General features: G+C 39.7%; 1 protein-coding gene across 8 annotated transcripts in view; it reads right to left on the bottom strand.

Moving 5' to 3' along the window:
- The window catches only part of DISP1 (dispatched RND transporter family member 1), a 222,089-nt gene that overhangs the window by 94,898 nt on the left and 102,481 nt on the right, over positions 1–24,710 (bottom strand). The gene's annotated exons all lie outside the window — the stretch shown is intronic.

The raw sequence follows: 24,710 nt of genomic DNA, 5'->3' as shown, positions 1-24,710 counted from the left end.
ATGTTAAGTATAAAAGTGCATATGTGAAAACTGATACATGTCAACACAAGCTTAAATAACAATGGGGTAAGAAAATTAACATATTCACAAACCAACCTAGTGTGCTTTGATCTAGTTTTATATTCATTGATTAAACCCAACCACAGTAAGGTGGCTATATGAGAACGCGATCATTTCCTGTGTTATTCATACTGAGCCTGAAACAGTCATTTAAAAACTCAGTGAGCTGACAGATATAAGGCATTGAACAAAGCACCCGGATCATCTTTCTTCCCAATTTCTTTTCTTTGTACACAATACATTTTGGTGAAATAATTCTTTAAAAGCCTTATCTTGAAACAACTCAAAACAGTCTTATACAGAGTAAGACTGTCCCCCCGGGTTTTCAAGGCTGTGACCTCTCCGGAGATGTGTGTCCCGGGTGTGTCTTCTCTTCTGAGGCACCTCGGGATGGGCAGGGACCATCAGCCTTTCAGGAAGTTACTCTTTGTGCCACTCGGCACTCCCTCACTCTAGCGCATCATTCTCAGGAGTAACCCAAACAGAAATCTTTGTGGTAGAATGTTTCTGAGATCACAAGAGGAAACTACCAAGATCAGGACATTATCACCTCAAAGAGAAGAGTAAGAATAATCTCTAGAAGTCCTTCTAAAGAAATCAAAGATGAAAATAAAAAAAGAAACAAAAGCATCAGGGATTTTTAGCACTGACTGGGAAAAAATGGCTTCCGATTTTTTTAAATGTTTCCATTTATTTAATACTAAATATTCATGGTATGGAGAACGTGGACTTGTTAGGTTATTGATTTCAATAGAAATACTGCTTTCGAATATCCAACTGTCATATTGAATTTTATGTCTACCACACTATCACTTTGATTTATAATTTTATACTCTATGAAAATCAACACACCAAATGGAAATGTATTTTTATTCTGGTTTTAGCTAGTTTTCTTCCCATAATAGCAAAAATAAATAGACATTCTGTTTTACACATAAATCACCAAACGTTTCATCACATGATAAGTGATTCCCTCCTACAAAGCTGAAAGCCTGCCATGAATGACATCACCGACTGATAGCCCCCTTCTAGAACACAGTCAACTCGGGGCTAGAAATCTTGGAAGTGGACTGATTCATCTTTTCCCTCGAAAGGGCTGGTGGGTTTGAATCATCAACGCTTAACCAACTGCATCAGCAAGGCTCCCATTTTCCCCCTCCCTCCCTCATGAACCCTTAATAATTTATAAATTATTATTATTTTTTCATGTTTTACACTGTTCGATGTCTCCCTTCACCCACTTTTCTGTTGTCTGTCCCCAGGGAGAGGGTTATATGAAGATCACTGTGATCGGTTTGCCTTTTCTCCCACACCTTCCCCTTAGCCTCATTATTGGTCCTGAGGGGTTTGTCTGTCCTGGATTTCCTGTGTTTCCAGTTCCTATCTGGACCAGTGTACATCCTCTGGTCTAGTCGGATTTGTAAGGTAGAATTGGGAACAAGATAGTGGGGGGGGGGGGTAGGAAGTATTAAAGAACTAGACGGAAGTTGAATGTTTCATCATTGCTACACAGCACCCTGACTGGCTCATCTCCTCCCCTCGACCCTTCTGTAAGGGGATGTCCAGTTGCCTACAGATGAGCTTTGAGTCCCCACTCTGCACTCCCCCTCATTCACAATGATAGGATTTTTTTTTTGTTCTTTGATGCCTGATACATGATCCTATCGACACCTCATGATCACACAGGCTGGTATACTTCTTCCATGTGGGCTTTGTTGCTTCTTAGCTACATGACTGCTTGTTTACCTTCATGCCTTTAATACACGCTATATCTTTTGATAGCCGAGCACCATCAGCTTCTTTCTTCACCACAATTGTTTATGCACCCACTTTGTCTTCAGCGATGGTGTCCGGAAGGTGAGCATCATGGAATGCCAGTTTTAATAAAACAAAGTGTTCTTGCATTGAGGGAGTACTCGAGTAAAGACTCAATGTCCATCTGCTACCTTAATACCAAACCTATAAATATATGCACATTAATCTATTTCCCCATTGTCATATATACATATATTTATATATGTACATGCATGTATTTAGACCTCTATAAATACCGTTTGCTTCCTAGTTCTTTCCTCCATTTCCTTTCACTTTCCTCTTGTCCAACTATCATGCTCAGCCTTCATTTGGGTTTCATTAATTCCTCTAGGTTGCATTGCCCTTGATCAAGCCCTACCAGGCCTCCTACACCCTCCTGGCCATCACTTTTGGATCACTTGTTGTTCTCCTGTCCCTGGGTTTGTTAACACCCACTTCCTTCCCCTCCCCCACCTCCCCTTCTCCCATGTCTCCAGGAACGAAACGTCAGTCAGTCCTGTGTTGTTTTTTCCTCCAGATTGTTTATCCCACCTATCTTATCTAGATGGACCTGTAGAGATAATAATATGCACCCCAAAAAAAGAGTAAAACAGCAACAAAAGAAAACAGAACAACAACAATGAAAAAGCCTGTAAATAGTTCAAGGTCTGTGTGGTGACCTTTAGGAGTGTTTGGCGGGTTGAGTCTGCTGGAGTGTGACGCCCTGGCCCCAAAGACTATTTTTGGCATTCCCTGGATTTCTCACTTTAACAAACGTGATGGCCTTGAAATATGTAGTTGATGGTAATTACAAGTTAATGTTTGTCATTTTCCTAGGTAGAAGGAAACTAATATAATTGAGGGCAGGAATCAAGCCGCTCCTCTTGGTATTTCTAAAGCCTAAAATACTACGTGGTATATTAAATTTTTCAGGTAACTTTTTACACAGATAATACCATAGCATTACATCTAAGAATACTAGCTGACTCTGGATCAAATATTTTTAAAAAACTAAAAGTTCTGTGAGTACATTTTAAAATTTGCTCTTACACATGCCATTAATTTTTAAATAATATTTATTCATATTCTAGCATAAGTCTGAATGAAGTCATGCAACTTATCCAAAACTAATAACCCCGTGGAATAAATGGAATTTATTAATGATCAAGGAAACTTTTACATAGACCCAATTAAGTCAATTTTATAATTTTATTAACATATGACAGAAGAGTCCGTGTAAGTGCAACAACGTTTAATGGAAACTCAGTCTGGTACTAAAAGAGTAGACATTATATGCAGTGAAAGCATAACTTATAAATAAGAAATAGTCTTAGCAAAGGTCTGTATTACCTTTGGAAGACGCCAACATATACTTATGATCAAATTTATGCATTCAGAGTTAAGTGGGCATCTACAGTAAGGCTATATATTGTTTATCCAGTCTGCTTTTGAAAAATGAGGTTATTCTTTAATTAGCCCTTTCTAAGCCAAAGTTAATGGTTGTTAGAAATGAGGCTCATTACATGTTTCTGTAAATGTTCTCTGTAATAAGTAACATTTCCCCACAGCTGTACAAACATATTTACCACGCACATATTCTTTAAGCAGGTGTATATTTTCCATTCTGAACATTACTAACATGCATTTCAACCTAGCCTGATTTAGAAGTATCATTTAAAGGAAGAAACAGTTCTTAAATTACTTAATAATTTTTAATATAAAATGTTAGTCCAAGACAGCATTTAGTAAGTCATCACCTTCCATCTTACACCTGTGTTTCCATGCTCTGACTTATTCCCAAAGGATTTATGGTGGTAACTTAACATGGTTTGGTCGCTTTCTTTTTAACTTTAGGTGTCTACACTCTTAATAGAATCCTCATCTAAAGCTCAACAAGCTCATTCTTGGTATAAATTATCTAACTTGTATGTATTAGTAAGCATCATTTGCAGTATGAGTAGCGGTTATGAACAAAGCAAAACATAGGTTTGTTTTTTTTTGTTTTAAGTGAAATATTATAATACAATGCCCAGAAATCATTTTGCTAAAAACTTGAATAACTTAAAAATTAGTTCTCCTTTCTGAATTTAATGTAAATTATTACATTAAGAGAACAGGTTTTAGAAATCAGTGTTTTGCCTTTATTGACTACCATGATGCTAAGGTGCTAAACGGTGCTGAACAGGACTATAAATGTTAGTATATAAGTAATGTATGGCATAGTAATGGCTTCCCTCAGTGGGCAGGCTGAAGGCTTAATGAGCACTAGTAAGAGTCAAAGCTAATGGAGTTCATACAAATGTATTTTTTTCTATCTACCAAATAATGCAAAATATTATTACCAAATAATACCCAAAAAATCTACCTTGGAAATTAATTTTTAGTTTTTGAAAAAGAAAACATTAAAATCATCACATGTGTAGTAGGTGCACAAAATTCTATTTTTCATAGATTTTGTTAGAGGTGTCCAAGTCTTTACATAAAAGGCATGAGACTATATTTCTGCTTTTGTCCAAAACCAAGAGTTTCATCCTCCCAAATCAGGAAACTGAGAAAGCCTACTTTTCTTGTCCACAAAAGTGATCAGAACGATCATATGCAAAGTATAGCTGATTTGACCACTGCTGACACACAACTTTAAAGCACACTAGGAAAATAAAAACGTACTTATGCACAAATTTAATGTTTATTCACACTACGGTGTCCTTTTGTGAGACTGCCCAAACACAAGCCACTCACCACGCAGGGACAGCTCTCTGGCCTGCCCCTGAGCAAACATCACAGAGCCTGGGAAGGCCTCTAACCTCTGATGCATCAAAGATTTAAAGTGCTGATCATTAGATGCTTGCAAAGCAACGTCAAAGATTTCTGGTACCTTCTAATTCCACACAGTACAGATCTAAGTCACATGGCACCTGACGTGCTTCAAAACAGTGATTACAAAGGAAGATTTTAAAACTGGAATCTTCAAAAAGCATCTTGCAGATTTCTTTTTGTTTGCTTCCTCTTCCCTTAGTAGGGAAGAGAGCACACACAAAAACCAATAACTTGGGCAATTTTCTAGATTGGAACATATGTTCCAGATTCTTAATAGGATTTTATTTGTGGATCTATTTAAATAGTCAACTTTCGATCTTAGTAGTTACTTTTTACATTAACACTTCTATTTACCAAAAATATTTACCCTTCTCTTTACTCATCATATTTATTCTAACATCTCCCACTCTCCATCTGTGTTCAATTTCCTTTGAGTTGAAGCATATGCTTTTGTAACTCTTTCAACGAAAGTCTATGAGGAATACACCTCCTCAGTCTCTGCACTTCCCCTTCTGCCTTTTCTTCACTCTCACTCTCAGCTTGGCTCCCCTCACACTTTGAAGTCCTATCCCACAGCCTGCTGGCATTTATTATGGGTCTGCTGCCTGTCTTCATTTTCATCCTGGATAAGAAACCTGTCTCTTGTCTCGGGTAGCTGTTAATTTTTTTTCTTTTCAGACTTCATACCTTTTCCTGATTCCCCTGATTTCTGAGCAACCTTTGGCTAATGATCTGGGCTTTTACTTCACTGAGCATACACAAGCAACCAGGAGAGAAGTGCCACAACTCTACCCTGCTATAGCTACTTACCTGCCACTGTCTGTACACCGAACACGGCCGTGCCTCCTGTGTCCAGAGATAAACTGTTCCCACTTCCAAGACTAACCCCTCCCCAATCTATACACTAGATTTTCTTCCCTCTCATTTACTCAAGAACGCTGTTGAATGATTCTCATCTCTAATAAATGTTTTCCTCTCGATGAGATCATTCCCATCCATTTATAATATGCAATTATTTCTCCAATTTTAAAAATGTTGAAACTAATCTTCATTAGTATCTTAAGAGAAGTCCCTGGATGATACAAAAGGTAAATGCTGGGCTTGGAGCTGAGAGTTCAGTGGTGCAAATTACACCTGGAGGTGTCTTGGAAGACAGGCTAGGCAATCTCTAAAAAATACTCACTCACTTATGTACTCCAGTGACCCTACGAAACAGAGCAGAACTTCCCCTGTGGGTTTCTAAGCCTGTAACTTGGTACAGGAGTAGAAAGCCTCCTTTCTCCCATGAAGTGGCTGGTGGTTCCAAACTACAGACCTTGCAGTAAGCAGCCCAACTCATAATCCACACCCTCGTGGCCATGGAGTTGATTCTAACTCACAGCTACCGTATAGAACAAAGTAGAACTATCCTGTGGATTTCCAAGACCGTGGCTCCTTATAAGAGAAGAAAGCCTCTTCAGTCTCCCATGGAGCAGCTGGTGGTTTCGAAGTGCTGACCTTGGCGTTATCAGCCCACTACTCCACCGGGGCTCCTTGTGTAGCCCACTACAGCCTTGAAAACTCTATGGAATAGTTTTAGTCTGCGCACAGGGATTCACTACAAGTCTGAGTTGATTCAAAGGCAAGTCACAACAGGACCTGAGGAGGCAAGAACTATTATGAACATCATTAAGGCCTGTAAAAGGTGACCCGTAAGAGCAGAAAGTATCTAAAATCAGAGCCTAAACTCCTAACAACGGTGATCTATACAGTCTTAATTCTAAGGTTTATTTTCTTAAAGAAACATATAGTGTCCAGCACCTGAGCCCGATTAGAATTTTAAGAACTAAATATTCAAATTTTAGTTACAATAGTCAATCTTACTAACTTCCTTAATTGCGGGGCATGTTTTACACATTTTATTAAACTTTATGGGAAAATTATTTAACCCATTGAGGTCAGAAACATTCTGGAGGTATCAAAAATAAAGCCATTACTTTCTTAAAAACAAAAAATTAAGGTAACAGACAGCTCAATTAAGTACTTAACATTAAATTTTCTCTTGTTCTCATTAAATAATCTCATTCTTTTAAGTCAGACAATATAGATATAAGACCCTTACCCACTGCAATGAGGACATGATTAAAATAGAGATTTTATTTTGTAACTTGATCCACATAAAAGAAATCAAGGTCCACATTAAACTCAATGTTTATTTCAATAGAGGTCACACAACTTGGAAATTGCCTGTGATAATTTATCAGCTTGGGCAGGCATATTCTAATTCCTTCTGGGGAAGATGGTGAAAGTAAATAACTTTTAAAACTGTTTTAAATATACTCCTAGCATAATATTGTGAAAATCTATCTTCTTGACATCTGGGAGCCCCCACCCCACTTTTCCAATCAACTGGTTAAAACTTGGAGGAGGCAGCACAGTAACGTGGGAAAGCGATTTTAAACATAATTTCCCTTAATCTTACCTTTCCCATAGCCTTGGTGGTATATAGCAACTATAAAAACAAAGGGCTATCCTCATATAAAGGGTTATTTCAAACAGGAACTGCTTAATAAAGTATTTTAAATTTATTTTCTAAATAGACATTTCATCTTTTTCTCTGGGAAGATTGAAAATAAAATGTCATAAAAGTTAAACTTAACTCAGGGTTAGATTTGTGGTAAGGCAAACCTGAGTATACCAACTAGATACTTCAGTATCAATACCAAGTAGACTCTGTAAACTAGCAAAAAAGCTGAATTCGGATACACAGAAAATATAGACACATGAAAGCCATGTGATATAACCAAACTCCAAATGCAATCCCAAACATTATTAAAAGTGGAAAATATATCCTCTCTGCTATCCACAGGGAGCTTTCATATGGGTCACATGAGATGACAACATTTGAAATTATTTTAAAACATAAGGCTTTCTGTAATTGAAAAAAAATTCTTGTTATTGTTAAGTCAAAAATCTGGCAGGAAAACTTTCAAGAGTGATACATTCTCTAGAAATTTTCCATTTTCTTTCCAGGAGAATAACGTTGATCCTTTGAAGAACACTCTATGCCACATAAAAACAAAATTGATATTCAGAAATTAGTGTTCTTTCCATCAACAGCCTGCTCTATGACTTCAGTCACTAAAAATGAATCCTCCCCACCACTTCTGAAAAAGACATCCTGATGATAGCTTGAACTTCTACAATACATCAGCTAGGACAGAGTTTTCCATTCAAAACAATGTTGACATCCTCCCAACTGAATTTCTTCCATTCTATAAAAGGTAAGAAAGCGACCAGAACTTTACAAATAATAGGACTTGATAAGACAGTTTATGTTTTTCTCAAAGAATATGGTGAGTAAATATGGTGAGCAAATGAATGTCAGCAATGCATTTGCAGGACAACAAGACAAATGAAACCAAACCCTGCCATCAAGTCAATGCTGACTCATGGGGACCCGCAGGGCAGGGAAGAAAGTGCCCTGGGGGCTTCTCTGACAGTAACTCCTTATGGGAGTAGAACCTGCCTCTTTCTCCCGCAGAGCAGCTGGTGGTTTCAAATTGAAGACCTTCCGGAACACCATCAGGACATAAAGGAGAAAAAGATTAAGGTGAAAACTGGGCGTGTTTAAGATTTTGATGGGGGAAAGCATACTCTTATGATCCACACTTTTGAAAAAACCAAATTCACTGCCATCAATCACTGACAACTGACAGTGACCCTATCAGAAAGGGTAGAACTCCCATGTGCGCTTCTGAGACTTACTATGGGAGTAGAAAGCCCTATCTTTCTCCTGAGGAGCAGCTGGTAGTTTCAAACTGCCGACCTTAGAGTTAACAACCCGACCTGTAAACACTATGCCACCAGGGCTCCTACGATTCACACTAGATCAGGAATATTTTTAGTAAGTAAATTAAAAAAAAGATACATCCATGTTTTCATGGTGCTATTATACAAACACATAATTTAAGCTGCTGAAAATATTGAAAAGTAAATATAAAACATAAAACACTCAAGTAAAAGTGAAAACCACAGGAATGTGAAGAAATGTCTCCCTGTACTATTAGGTGCCAAATGAAATCATTCATGACAGGTTCACTGAATTCCCTCCTAGAGAGCAAAGTAGTCTACAAATATACAACTCTCCACAAATGTCAAGGATAATGCTTTAAGAAGCATATACAAAGGTAGATATTAACAATATTTATTTCTAATAAAAGCTTATGGCCTTATTTCTGAACATTATTATGTTATAACATATATAATAAAACACACAGATTTTAATAAGCAATTCAATGAGCTTTGACGAGACCCTAAAACTTCCTCTTGAATTTGAGTAGCGAAAGCAAATGAAAAAAAGGATTATGTCAAAGAGTTCAACAGAAAATTTCAAAGGCAACTCAAGAAGACAAAGTATTATCGTGAAATATACAAAGACCTAGACTTGGATAACAAAAAGAACACATTCATTATATCTAAAATTGAACTCAAGAAAAATTCAAGCCTCAAGTTGCAATACTGAACAATGCAGGGGATGTAAGAAAAATTGCCCACTGTGCCTCCAGGGATCCTTACAGAATGCTCCATTACAAAATAATGCCATTGTTATCACATGCCAGTAAAATTTTGCTGAAGATCATTCAACAGTACATTGACTGGGAGTTGCCAGAAATTCAGACCAGATGCAGACAAAGAAGTGGAACAAAGGATTTCATTATTGATGTCAGATAAATCTTGACTGAAAGCAGAGTATCTGAAAGATGCTTACTTGTGTCTTATTGGCTATGTCAAGACATTCGACTGTGTGGATTATAACAAATTATGGATAGCCTTGAAAAGAATGGGAATTCCCAATCGCTTCATTGTGCTCATGTGGGAACAGAACAAGGGATTACGGCATGCTTTAAAACCAGGAAAGGTGTCCATCAGGGATGTATCCTCTCACCATAGTTACTCAGTCTGTACACTGAGCAAATCATCAGAGAAAATGGATTACGTGAAAAAGAATGCTACATCAGGACTGGAGGAAGGCTTATCAACAAACTTTGAAATGCAGATGACACACCTTGCTTGCTGAAAGGGAAGAGGAATTGAAGCGCTTGCTGATGACGATCAAGGATTGTAGCCTTCAGTGTGGATTACGCCTCAAAGTAAGAAAGACCAAAATCCTCACAACTGGACTAAGAGGTAACATCATGACAGAAGGGCAAAAATTTCAAGTTGTCAAGGATTTCATCTTGCTTGGATCCACAATCAATGCTTGTGAATGTCAGTAAAAGCTCAAACGGTGCACTGCATCGGGTCAATCTACTGTCCAAGTCCTCTTGAAAGGTGTTGAAAAGCAGGGATGTTTCCTGAAAAACTAAGGCATGCCTAATCCAAGCCATGGTATTTTCAAGGGCCTCATATGCATGTATAAGTTGGACAATGAACAAAGAAGATTAAAGAAGAAAGTCAAGGAAAATAGAGGAAAGAGCTGGGAGGCAAAGGGCATTTACAGAGGTCTAGATAAAGACATGTACATATGCAAATATATGAAGATGGGGAAATAGATCTATGTGCCTATATTTTTTTTTAATATTTTCTATGTATATTTATTGATATTGGTTCCATTTTCCATAATGTGTCAGCATGATCATTATTTCTGTTCTGGGCGTTCCATTTCCATGGATCCGGCATCCCTGTCCCCCACCACTCACCTGACTTTTCCACCTTTTTTCAGCCAACTAGGATTTTTTTCTTTCTTCAAAAACTATTTTATTGGGAGCTAATACAGATATCACAATATTCCATAGTTCAATCACATCATGCAGTATTATACAACTGCTACCACAGTTAGTTTCAAACGTCTCTTCCTTCTTGAACTCCTTGATATCAGCTCTCCTGTACGTCCCCTCCCTAATTTTTAAAAAACAATTTTATTGGGACATAATCCACATATTAAACAATCCAATAGTTTAATCATATGAACAAGAGTTGTACAATCATGACCACGATTCATTTTAGTTGTTAGCTCCTCATTTCCCCCACCATCCCCTGCCATGTCCCCCCAAAACCATTCATTCAGTTGTTCTCTGTATAGATTTCTCCCCCTTTTTAGTGAATGTTGACCAGTTAGTCATTCCTTTTTCTTCTTTTGAGAAGCTTCCTCCCAGTTGTAGACTTGTTTGCCATTTGGGACTGCAGCTTCTTAGGCAGGATGGGTTTATCCTTCACAATGATTGGGGTAATGGGCAACCACCTGCCGTAGCCTTTTCCTAATGTAAAGTGCTTTGTGAAATACAGGTTCGATTAGCCTTCTAGTGATTTGCGAAATGCAAGCCCTGGCAGTGTAGTGGTTGCGTGTTGGGCTGCAGGTCAAAACCACCAGGTGTTCTTGCAGGGGAAATAGAAGGCTTTCTACTCCCATAAGAAAGTAGTCTTGGCCCAAAGCCCATTTATAGCTATGTGCCTATATTTATAGGTTGAGTAATACGGTAGCAGAAGGATATTGGGCCTCCACTCAAGTGCTTCCTCAATGCAAGAATACTTTCTTCTATTAAATTGGCATTCTATGATGTTCACCCTCCCGACACAACTGTTGAAGACAAAGTGGGTGAATAAGCAAATGTGGTGAAGAAAGCTGATGGTGCCCCCCTATCAAAAGATAATAGCATCTGGGGTCTTAAAGGCTTGAAGATAAATAAGTGGCCATCTAGCTCAGAAGCAACAAAGCCCACATGGAAGAACACACCAGCTTGTGTGATAACAAGGTTCTGAAGGGATCAGTTATCAGTCATCAAAGAATAAAAAATCATATCATTGGGTGCACACTTCCATGATACGATCACTAAGGGCAAATGGGTACATAAGCAAATGTGGCGAAGAAAGCTGATGGTGCCCAGCTATCAAAAGGTATAGCATCTGGCGTCTTAAAGGCTTGAAGGTAAACAAGCAGCCATCTATCTCAGAAGCAACAAAGCCCACATGGAAGCAGCACACCAGCCTGTGCAATCACGAAATGTCGAAGGGATCAGGTATAAGGCATCCTCAGAAAAAAAAATCTTACCATAGTGAATGAAGGGGGAAGTGCAGAGTGGAGACCCAAAGCCCATTTGCCGGCCACTGGAGATCCCCTCACAGTGGGGTCTAGGGGAGGAGATGAGTCAGTCAGGGTGCGATGTAGTACCGATGTAGAATACAGCTTTCCTCCAGTTCCTAAATGCTTCCTCACCCCCACCCACCCCCCACTATCATGATCCTAATTCTACCTTACAAATCCAGCTAGACCAGAGGATGTACACTGGTACAGATAGGAACTGGAAACACAGGGAATCCAGGGCAGATGATACCTTCAGGACCAGGGGTATCAGTGGCGATACTGAGAAGGTAGAAGATGAGTGGGTTGGAAAGGGGGAACCGATTACAAGGATCTACATGTGACCTCTTCCCTGGGGGACGGACAACAGAAAAGTAGGTGAAGGGAGACGTCAGACAGGGCAAGCTATGACAAAATAATAATTTATAAATTATCAAGGGCTCTTGAGGGGGGGCGGGGAGTGAGGGGAAAAATGAGGACCTGATGCTAAGGGCATAAGTGGAGAGCAAATGTTCTGAGAATGATGAGGGCAATGAATGCACAGATGTGCTTAAAAAAAATAAAAAAGAGAACCAACGAATCATTAGAGAAGAAAAAAAAGAAGCTATATGGAAATATCAAATAATAGCAGTTAAAAAAATCTTATTAACAGTTTTGTTTTTTTCAGCTATTTCACCTTTTTTCATTAATATTTTTAAACTCATATAATCTAGTTTTGCATAACTCAAATTTAAGTATCAACTGTATGCAATAATAAACTACCTTTCGGTAAAAAAGAAAGAAAGAAGAACCAATGCATTGGAATGATGGTACTGGTGAAAGATACTGAAAATGCCGTAAAACCTAAACCACACTCACTGCCATAGTGTTGATGCCCACTCATAATGACCCTATAGAACTGCCCCTGTGAGTTTCGGAGACTGTAACTGTTAATGGGAATAGAAATCCCATCTTTCTCTTGCAGAGAATCTGGCAGTCTCGAACTGCTGACCTTTTGGATAGCAGTTCAACTCGCAACCACTACGCCACCAGAGTTCCTTTTAAAGTACCATGGACTGCCAATAAGAACCAAAAAATATATGCTGTGAAGAAGTATAGCCACAATGTTCCTTGGATATGAGGACAGGAGGACAACTTTGTCTCATGCACCTTAGTTATCAGGAGCGACTAGTCCCTGGAAAAGGACATCATGCTTGCTGAAGTTGAAGGACAATGAAAAAACGGCTGACCCTCAACAAGATGAACTGACACATTGGCCACAATGATGGCTTGAACATAACAACAAATGTGAGGATGGTCCAGGTCCAGGTAGTGTTTGTACATACAGTCGCTATGAGTCAGAACCAACTCAATGGCACCTAACAACCACAGGAGCAGCTCTGCTCTACTACAGCGCTGCTGTGGGTGGGACTGGATGGCACAACACTACAAAAAGGTTATGTTAGAAGTTGTGTAATGTGATTATTAGTCAATACATTATGCCAGGTTATGTAGTTCAAGCCATCTCTAAACCAAGTCCACTGTCTGTAGATTGATTTCAACTATAGCAACCCTTTAAGGATGTCCAATGCTGTCCCAGGAGCAACATCCTTATCAGGCTGGCAGTCTACCACATAACCCATGATGCCACCTGGGTTACCTAACATAGATACCTAGTCATAGAAGACATTACAAGAGGTGAACATTAACATAAAATGTCAAATATAAACCACTGAAATTTTGAAATACCATATTCTATATTTAAAAGTTTCCATTTTTAAAATGTCACTTAAAATCCTACAAACAATCATTTTTCATCACAGATAATCCAAACAGGAAAAAGACTCATTCTGCACTGATGCTTGGTATGATCTTTAATTTGGGCAGTAAGGTGCATGTTGCCTTGTTTAAACTCCTTACCTTCTTTTAACAATAAAAAACATTTTGTCACTTGACATGATTTTGGTTTCACCATGAAAGTCAATACTTCTTTGCTAATTCAGATTTCATCTGGTTTCTAATTTTGTGTCCAAAATTTCTTTTTCTTTTTTCCTTTACATTTCTTAACATTTTTCCTACTAAAGTATTTGCAACTCATGGTAGCTGAAAACAAATCCTTAGGACGGGGACTCACAGAAACATTAAGTGGTAGTCAGATAAAGTCATCTTCAGCTCTCCGAGCACTATGGAAAGCATTACACAGAATGTCATGCCAAGCAAACAACTGAAGGGCTGACCGTGTCCAACTTTACCTCGTGGAACGTCACTCATCAGTCACATGAGGGATGAGAAGTGGATAAACTGATCAAGGCTTATTTTATTTGCAAGAGTGACTCATTAGCAGTCGACAGGCCTGAAGATCCACAGTGGCATGTGGGGAAAGTTCCAGGCCAGCCTGACCCTAACCGCTCTCTCCCACTTGTAGGAGAAGGATGCAGACCCAAGCAAGAGGGGCGACACTGGCACGGGGAGTGGCAGGTGAGGCCTGGCATTTCAGGAACCCTGCGTAAGAAGACACGCCAGCAGGGAGAACGGGTGCACGTGCAGAAGACTAAGATCCTGATACCCGGGGAAATGTTTTCATGTGTGCATTCCTTGACACTTGCCAGAAACTTTGCTTTTATTTTTTTAAATTCCAGATGCTAAGAAAAGTCTATGGAGAAAAAGTTAATTCCCCAGTGAAAACTAAGATGCAGAAATCCCCGCAGACATTCTTGATTCAAAGGAATGCCTAACCATGGGAGGCAAGCTTATAATCACCTAAAATAAGTTCTATAACCCTCCATTCATAAAGGAAATCTCCCTTAACAGCACATCCATTTCTGCTTTTCAGGTGACATTTAGTATTTCAGAATATTTGCCAACCACACAACTTGAAAGGCACACTCTCAGCTCTGACTGATTTCAAAATGAATGAAGTTCATTTACTAAAGCAGCAAGCCTGTTCATTACGTCCTTGGTTAAAGTTTTCCTTTGAAATAGCAAAATGGGGTGGGGACTCAGGTTTGGGGTGGGGCAGTGGTTTAAAGTTTTTTGGTTTGTTTTTCAAGATTATCAACATTGAGAATCATTGTCCTCCGAGTGCTATATCTCGCTGAAGTAAAATGAGTAACTCTAAGAAACTTGAAGAAAGTCCACCAATTATTCCATGTCTCTAACACAACAGTTGTTTTCATTTTCCTATGATCCTTCTGGAATTTGACCCGAAACATATACACGTAGACACACATATAGAAGTATATGTATACACAAGCATACATATGCACACACATGCTCAAGGGATCTTCAAAAGATTCACAGAGAAGAAGAATTGAAAGATAGTGGGTTTTTTCCCCTATGAACTTTATGAAGCTTTCTGGAATATATGTACTTGTGATATATAAGTAACTGTGTCTATGGAATAAATTAGGGATATATACGAAACAAAAATTTATACTTGGAAGAAAAATAGTGTCACATTCATCAAGATATACTTCCCTAAGTACTCCTAGGTGTATTCTGCCGCCTGGAGTTAGAAAATCTCCTCACAGAGCTCCTCTTAAAACAAGAGTCTTAAGGAACTGCAGAAAAGCACTTCTTGTGGGGAAACAGATTCCCCTACCATCAACTGGTTCCATGGAAAAGGTACACAGGTAACTCTACACCAAGCAAAACCCAGGCTTTCAAAGGATTAAACAGCAATTTATTTAATATCAGCTTGCTTCCATTTTAGGAGTTTTTTCCTTCACTCATGCTTAACTTTAAATTTCCACACCTAAAAGAGAATCACAAAACTGCCCCCCAAAATATAAGCAGAAGCATAAAAACGTACTCTTTCCAGCAGATAAAGAGTATATATATTATAGTAGTGTGTCAGTCTGGGTGGACTAGAGAAACAAATTCACAGGGGTCACCTCTCACAAGGGTCACCTGATTCATAACAGTAGCAAAATGATAAGTGCTGAAGTAGCAACAAAAATAATTTTTTAATAAATCTTTTTATTGGGGCTCATAGAACTCCCATCACAATCCATATATACACCAATTGCTCAAAGCACCCCTATACATTCGTTGCACTCGTCATTCTCAAAATTTGCCTTCCACTTGGGTTCCTAGAATCAGCTCGGTTTTCTTTTTATCCCCCTCCCTCCTCACTCCCCTCTTCCCTTTTTAAGGGACTGAAATCTCAGGGTTGAAAACAAGTAAACAAGGAAATGAACTCTCTAAGAAATGACTAAAAAGCCTTTCAGATAGAAAAGCAAGCACAAGGAGTTGGACATAACCAATTGTTCGTGATACGACCATCACTAACATGCCCTAACAAGAAACCGTGAAATGGTCACGATTCTCATGAAAGCTAGCTTCGCCAGTTTTCAGGTCCAGGTCCCCTGTCCAGTCTGGGGGAAGTAAGGCTTTTTACCCCTATGCTTCTGCTCTGTCCGTTAGCGTCACGATGAAGCAGCATTCCCTTTTAAATACTCTGACAGAATGGTGTAAAAACTCAAAATTTAAAGCAGTCTCCCCCAGTATTCTGTTTTAAATGTCATCATTTTTACGCCCCCCACCCTCAGGACTCCCTTCCTCCTGAAAAAAAACAACAAGTAAAATGTTTAGGTTCTTTTCGCCCAATAAAAACATCAGCGAAGAAACTTTTCTTTGGGGGAAAACAATTCCTTTCTTTCTTAAGATCAGTTAGCCCAACTTACATAATAGCTGAAAGCTTTTACCTTTTAGAAGATGGTTTGTCCAACATTAAATATGATAGATTTGCTCATATAATTCATATCAATGTAGCACCCAGCTTAGACTTCATGAGTGCAGTTCATTATATGACCGGTTACTATTGTTCGCTGCCAGGCAGTCGACTCTAATTCCTGATGATCTTTTCATTGCAACAGTACGAAATATAGTTCAGTTCAGCAACAACCTCATCTTCACCAGTATGTTCAAGTTCATTGTTACGGTTTATGAGTCAATCCCTCACACCAAGACTTGTCCATGTCCTATCCGGCCCTTTACTCAATCAACCATGAGTTCTTCCCCTAGCAGTTGGTTCTTCCTGTGACGGGTGGAAAACATGCAAATCAGACAATGTTGTACTGTGATCCACATGGTTTTCATTGGCCAATGCTTGGCAGTAGATCAAATCTATGCTTTGCTGCATCCGGTGCCCCCTGGGTGACCTTGTAGGTATCTGAAATTCCAGTAGCACAGTGTCTGGTGTCACAGAAACACATTACACCCCACAGTATGAGAGCTGGGTAGAGGATGGCTGGCAAATGCAACTAAAACTAAAAACTTCTGGTGGGCTTGCTTTTCCCACGTCTATGCAGGCACCGCTTAGCAATAAATAGGAAAACAGAAGGGCTGTGTTAACCCTATTTTAGGCAATTTCATAGAGCTCACCTGTCTCCAACGAACGGACATGAATGATACAAGTATTAAATCCATTTCATTTCAAGTCAGCCCCAATTGTGAACTCCTTGAAGCCCTACAGTCAAGACTGCAGGAGTTTAGTCAAGGTCTCCATTTCCTAACCTAGCCCAGGTTCAACACTAGAGACTGCAATAATCACGCTCAGCATTGTCCCCTCGGCTGGGACTACCTCCAACCCTTCACCAACCTGCCAAATTAAGGGAAAATTACCATTCTCAGAGACACACTTAGGCTGAACATGAAACTATTAAAAACAAAGTCAATTAAAACAAATAAACCATTCCACAATTTAAAATTTTTTTTGAAGTATCAACATGATAATTCTATACAATTACCAATTCAGAAAACTGCTGGAAATGGACCCCCCCCCCCCCCGCATACTTTGAACTATGATTTAAGAGTGATGGCGAAGAAAATATCTACGACTAGAAGGACGACATGCAGGGACAAAACCAGGGCTTGTACTTCAGGTGTTTCCACAAGTATTGTAAAGATGTGCCTGTATGAACAAGGGACGTTCGAAGGCATAAAAGGGAAGTTCACACCAGCCTTCAGTTGTCAAATTCCCAGTAGCCTGACATCAGGGAAGAAATCTGAGAACTTGCTATCTCGGAAACTCAACCTTCAGCTTCTGTGCATGTGTCCTCCCCCAACCCACCCCCACTCCCCCCCTTTAAATCCTTTTTTAGCTTACTTTAAAATATATCTCCATCACACAATTTGTGGCTATGTAATTTATCAATAAATTTGTCAATGAATTGGCCCTTCCCAGAAATCTCTGTGGTTAATTACACCGGTGCCAAAAGAATTCTGAGAGTTGCATTACATCAGCTGTGAATTCCCATAAGGAATCATTCTGGACAACTAATCCTCCGCCTCTAGGTAAACCAGATTAACTCCAAATGATCTCTCTCCACGCTTTAAGTAAACATGATGTTTCCAATCACTGGCAGCTATCTTCAACTCCCTTTTGGCAAAGGATTTCTTTTCTGGGCATTCTAGGTCAAATGATCGGCTTACCTAAGTAAAGATTGCCTTGAATAACTCTTCTTCAAAGGAAACTCAACATAAGATGTTCTCTCAAAACAGCTCTGACATCAAAGTACACTCCAGCTTCCTATACCTTCGGAATTGAGAGGGTTAGTCTATGCAAGTTAATCTACTTCAAAGAGCTGGCCCCCAGCCAGAAACATTTGCACTCCATTGCCTCCAATACTGAGTTAATCCTCCTGGAGGAAGAAATTCAGGTATTCTCTACGGGGGAGACCTAAATGCTGTTTTCATACTGAGGGTGAAGCTTTGTCTGAAAATAGCTTTGGGGTTTTGTTGGTTTTCACATTGTCATTTTAAGTGCATAGTAGATGCTCAATAAACATAACTTGAATGCTTGAATCTGATAGCATATGAAATAAATATAAGCTAATGGGTGTGGTTGCAGATTTTATTGGGAGTATACCTGATACAAGGTGCCCTAGTGGTGTTAGTGGTTACACATGGAGCTGCTAAACACAAGGTCAGCAGTTCAAAACCACCAGCTGAAAATAGGAAGCATGACCAGGCTTTTAACTTGCATCGTAGAGAGCTAGTCAACTCAACAGCAAGAGTTTGGTTTGGGTTTTATACCTGATACAGGCAGCCTCCAATTTAGAGATTCATCTGTCCTGAGTGTGCTTTAAAGTTGAGTTTGCAGCTAAGTCTGGAGAATTGGTGCATCTGGTTCTCATTAAGCCTTTATTTCAAATAAGGAAAGGCTGGAAGGCTTTTCAATGATACAAAAGCTGCAAATACAGCAAGGGAAGGTCATTGTGATTGGAAAGTGAATTATCGCAGATGTCGTTAGATTAAAATTCAACACCTTATTTAATTTCCCTTTTGACCCATTTTCAACTTTTTCTGGTTTTTAATATTTTCTGCTTTCTTTTCTATTGAAGTTTTACTGTTGCTTTTTGTTGTTGTTGCTATTTATTTTTGGTATGTTTTTCTGTATATGAAATGCAGGATATGGAAATCTTTATAAACAGTAACTGGGTAAATGGTTTTTGGGGGTGTGGCAGGGGAGGTTAAGGGGGAATTGGAAGCTAATAATAATGAGTATAAGAGAGAAGAAAACGTTCTAAAACTGATTATAATAATGATTGTACAACTCCTTTTAATGGGGTTGAACTATTAAACTGTATGAGTCCTGGTGGCACTGAGGGATATACGTTAGACTAACCACAAGGTTGGTGGTTCAAATCCACCAGTCACTCAACAGGAGAAATATGAAGCTATCTGTTCGTATAGAGATTTATAGCCTCAGAAATCCTATGTAGGGTGAGGGCAGTTGGTAGGTGGGCTGGTTCAAATTATTTCAAAGTAAAGGGATGTTTCTATAGCATTAAAGGGCAAATAATAAGTTCAAACCAAACTCACTGCCTTCTAGTTGATTATGACTCACAGAGAACCTATACAGGATTTTCAAGACTATGAATCTTTACAGGAGCTGTCTCATCTTTCTCCCCTATAGAGGCAGGTGAGTTGAACCACCAACCTTCAGGCTTGTAGCCCAATACTTATCCCACAGTGCCCCTAGGGTAAATGTTGTTAGATGCTGTTGAGTCAGTTCTGACTCAAAGCAACCAAGCATGCAACAGGATGAAATATTGCCTAGTCCTGCACCATCCTCTCAAATGTTATGCCTGAGCTCATTGTTGGAGCCACTGTGTCAATTCATCTCCTGGAGGGTCTTCCTCTTATTCACTGTCCCTCTATTTTACCAGGCACGATCTCCTTCTTCCGGGACCAGTAACATATCCCGATAACATGTCCAACGTACATGAGATAAAGTCTGGTCACCCTTGATTCTAAAAAACATTCTGGCTATACTTTTTCCAAGACAGATTTGTTTATTCTTCTGACCGTCCAAGGCACTTTCAATATTCTTTGCCAGCACCATTAATTCAAAGGCATCCATTCTTCTGTGATCTTTATTTACTCTCCAGTTTTCACATGCATCTGAGGCTTGGACCAGGCATTCTTCAGTCCTCAGATGTCATTTTGTTCTTTAGTATTTTATAGGGCTAATACTAGTCCACAAATCAGAGGCCTGCCTTAGTGACCCGCAGATGCCTAACCAAGGCCTGCCTCAGTGACCCACAAGATGATGTTCCCTTCCTGTCCCTGGGGTTCTCTCGGCACTAAGTGCTCAAGTGGCCACCTCCTAGCTCACTTGGCATCAGAAAAACAGTAGTATCCTCATAGCAAGATTAAGCATTAATAACAGGCACACATCTATGAAATGGAAAAACTTAACTCAAAACTAGGAAGTTGGTTTCCAAGTCAATGCAAGAAATTCTTGTTTTAGTGTTGTATACTTTGTAGAGGAGCCTGGTGGCACAGTGGTTATGTATTGGGTTACAATCTACAAGGTCAGCATTTTGAAACTACCAGCTTGCTCCCTGGGTGAAAGATGAGGCTTTCCACCTGCTGGGTGGAGCTTTTGTAGGATGCATTTTTCCCACTAGGCGAGCATGGAGAAACAAATATATCTGTGTGTATGTGTTGTATTCATGCATGAATTTCCTAGTTCTATCTACCGAAACAGCCTAGAAGCAATGGCACACAAGTAGCTCAGAGCACACCCAGCACCAGATCTTGGTAAGTGCAGATTAGTGTTCATTGTACAAAAATGGCGGACAGTCAGATGGCATATGGTGTAAGGAAACCCGCTGAACTCTGAAGTATCATTTGCCAATGAAAGGAGAAGGGTTCCTTGGAACTCCAGGGTTGGAAGAGAAAAATACAGCTGAGCTTGAAACATCCTTTATACTTGGTACCACAAAGTATGAAACAAAAAACAAAAGAACTCGTTGCTATCAACTCGATTCCGACTCATGGCAAACCTATAGGACAGGGCAGAAGTACACCTGTGGATTTCTGAGACTTTAATTCTTGTGTGGCCCACACCGGATAATCTAATGGATGGAAGCTTGCTATAAATGCTGGCTGATGTCAGGTCCCAGCTAAGATTCACTGACTCCGAATCTGTTTAACAAAATGGCCAGATAATTCATATGGACATTAAATTTAAGAAGTATTTTCTAAAACTCTTATATATACTTAAAACCACCAGGATATGAAGTAGCTAAAGACAATGAATATCTCTCTACAAGCAGCATTCACTGGAGAATTCACTTTCAAACGGCCTCACATCTACATCCTTACAAAAGCCTAAAGCCACTTGCACTGTCAAAGGATTAAAAATATAACTATTTTCCTAGATTATCTTTATGATAATACCCCAGAGAAATATATCCATAGACTAGATTATTCACCAGAGAGATATATCCATAGATTTTAAAAAGTATTGAGAAAACATAAAAGCCAACTTGCAAGATTCCCAATAAATTATAGCACTGGATTATAACCCAGAAAATAAAATAAATATCCATGAGACTACATTGATACAAATAAGTAAGTGAGCAGCAGTCTATAACATAACTGGAAATTGTCAAAGTCATAAAAGAGATAGAAAAGCTGAGGAAGTATCACAGAATGGAAGAGACTAATGAGACATAACAACTTCGTATAATACGGCACTATGGACAAGATTCTGGATCCAAAAGCGGATATAAATGGAAAACTGGAAAAATTCAAATAAGGTTCAGAGATGTGGTCACAGTGTGAGTCTCCTATTTTTAATTATTGTAAGATGTAAATATGAGGAAAGGCTGCATGGAAGGTCTACAGAAACTCTTTTTTTCTTAACTTTCTCCTGAAAAAAAATTTTAGTTTTCTGAACCTCTAAAATTATTTCAAAATGTTAAAAAAAAAAAATTCCCTGGGCCCAACTGAATGAAGACAATTCCAGGGAAGAGAATGTCAGGGACCTGGAATCCTAAATAGCCCAGATGATTTCCATGCAGTTTTCACCTCGCAGAGGTTTGAGACCTGCCCCCATCAGTAGCCCAAGTCAAGAGAAAGCTTAACAGACAGCAATCCCCCACTGATAGCCAGTGGCAGGTCACCACGGTGAATGAGACAGGATGGGTCTTGCCTTCAGAGTTCAGCAGGTTTCCTTACACTGTATGCCATCTGAGCTGTCCGCCATTTTTGTACAATGACACTAATCTGCATTTTGTCTACTTGGAAGTGAATACAAACATTCTGCCAATTTTCGTCGCCAGAGTACAGAATTATAACACTGAGCTATGTACATTTCCAGAGCATTGTCTGTATTTTCAACTAATCTTTTGAAAGCATACTTATCACTTGCAGTGTACAATTAACAAGCCTGTACATGCTTAAGCCTTAGCAACTGTTTTTTTTCCTTGTCATCTCCGATGTAGATCATTCTAAAACAAGTCTAATCTTTACTTTGAAAATTATAAAACTGAATTCTGAAAAAGTCATATTTCTATGAGCATTTTTGCATATGAGGGGGCTTCAGAAAGTTCATGGAAAAATAGAATTAAAAGGCAGTGGAATTTTTCCATGAACTTCTTGAAGGTCCCTTGTATATCCAGCCTTTAAAAAAAATCTGTGTGTTAGACAGGGTTCTCTTAGAGAAACAAGACCAGGACACTTATGATTTTATATAGAGAAATATACAACATAAGAAATAAACAGTTAATTAGTCAATAGAGCAGTACAAATGGCTCAGTGCAACTCACTTCCATGAGACAGTTAATCCACTGGCAGTCCTTCAACTCATGAGGGCTGCTGGGTGTAAGTCAAGGAAGCAGGCAGCTGAGTCTTCTGTAGAGCAATTCAGGCTATCCAGCCACAGGCACCAAACACCAGGGCAGGTCACCAACAGTCAGCCAGATGACAGGGTGCAACAGTCCCCACCTCTAGTGATGTATACAGGTCTTGAATGTGAAGAAGCAGGTCTTGAAGGAGCCTGAAACTATAGTGACATGGTCCACGGGTTAGGTGTCCCACAGGTAGTGTTGATCACAAGGTGAGGCAGAGAACCAGCTAAGGTAGCCGCACACTAGTCTGATCATCAAAGAGCAAGAGACAAGAAAGATGAGACTCGCCAAGCCATTTATCTAAACGCCCTTCAATTAAACTGCCCTTCAATTAATCCCACATGTGTTCATTGGTCAGGTTGGCACAATAAACCTACCTATCACAATTCACTCCTTGCCAGCCTGGCACCTGTACACAATTCTTTAGCCTTATATAACTTCCAGACATTAATGAAATCACAATTATACTCAACACCAAATATTTACCATACATATAAATAAAAAAAATACTGAGTCCAATTTTATGATACATCATATATGAACAAAGTAAAAATATTCAACAAGCACATATAAAGAAAATACACAATCACAAAGCTTGCTTTTGCAATTGATCACGTGGTTGTAATTGATAGGTAGAACTACTTTCTTCTACTACTCATTCTGTATTACCTTTACCCTCAGCAAGCACCTCAGCTGGCTGTGGTTCTTTGCCTGGTGGGGTGAGCCAGACCTTCATTCCTGAGGGGTCTGGGTCATTAGATGTCCTGCCAAGATTGGGTTGCTGTAGTTTACCATTTACTTTAATCACAGGGCACGGTAGTACTGAGATGGCCTACAGGATCTACTGGATTCCAGACATATTCTTCTTTACCTCCATTATGTAACACCAGTCTAATTTGTCCTTGGTAAACAGGATCAATCACACCACTCAGTACAGTGACACCCTTCCTGACCTGTTGATCCAAAGGCATCAGAAACCCAAAGTGCCCAGGGGGCATTCTCAGCTGCCAGTTCAGTGGAATCGGTGCTGTGTTTCCAGGTGGGAGAGTTCCTTCCTTCGGGACCAGGACCTCCAGACCTGAGGAACACAGGGTTGCTGGGACAGGAAGCATAAATGCTGCAAGGGGATCACTAGGAGTAATAGTAAGTGGTGTCACTACAGCTTCCGCCCCTTGGTTCCTGGACCCATGAATCCTGGCTATTGGAGACACAGCACTATATATTGGCCGCTGGTTTAGAGCGTACATTTTCTGGAGAACACTGTACCATAATTGTGTCTTTAGGAGTCCATTCCATTGTTCTATCAAGCTGGCAGCTTCAGGATGATGAGGAACCTGATACGACCAGTGGATTCCATGGGAATGGGCCCATTGCCGCACTGCATTTGCTGTGAAGTGAGTTCCTTGATCTGAAGCAATGCTTTGTGGGATGCTATGCCGGTGGCTGAGGCATTCTGTAAGTCCATGAATGGTGGTTCTGGCAGAAGCATTGTGTGCAGGGAAGGCAAACCAATTACCAGAATAGGTGTCTCTTCCAGTAAGAACAAAATGCTGCCCCCTCCATGATGCCCCCACCAAGTTGCCGGTTGATCTCCCCAATGAATGGTCTCATATCTTGGACTGCATGTTGGTTTCTGCTGCTGGCAGATGGGACACTCAGCAGTGGCAGTGGCCAAGTCAGCCTTGGTGAGTGGAAGTCCATGTTGTTGCACCCATGCATAACCTCCATCCCTGCCACCATGTTCACTTTGTTCATGTGCCCATTGGGCAATGACAGGAGTGGCAGAGGAAAGAGGAGGATCAGTCTCCATAGTAGGTTGTCATCTTTTCCACTTGACTGTTAAAGTCCTCCTC

This window comes from Tenrec ecaudatus, chromosome 1, assembly GCF_050624435.1.
Source record: "Tenrec ecaudatus isolate mTenEca1 chromosome 1, mTenEca1.hap1, whole genome shotgun sequence".
Lineage (NCBI taxonomy): Eukaryota > Metazoa > Chordata > Mammalia > Afrosoricida > Tenrecidae > Tenrec > Tenrec ecaudatus.
This window is presented reverse-complemented; position numbering and strand designations above follow the sequence as displayed.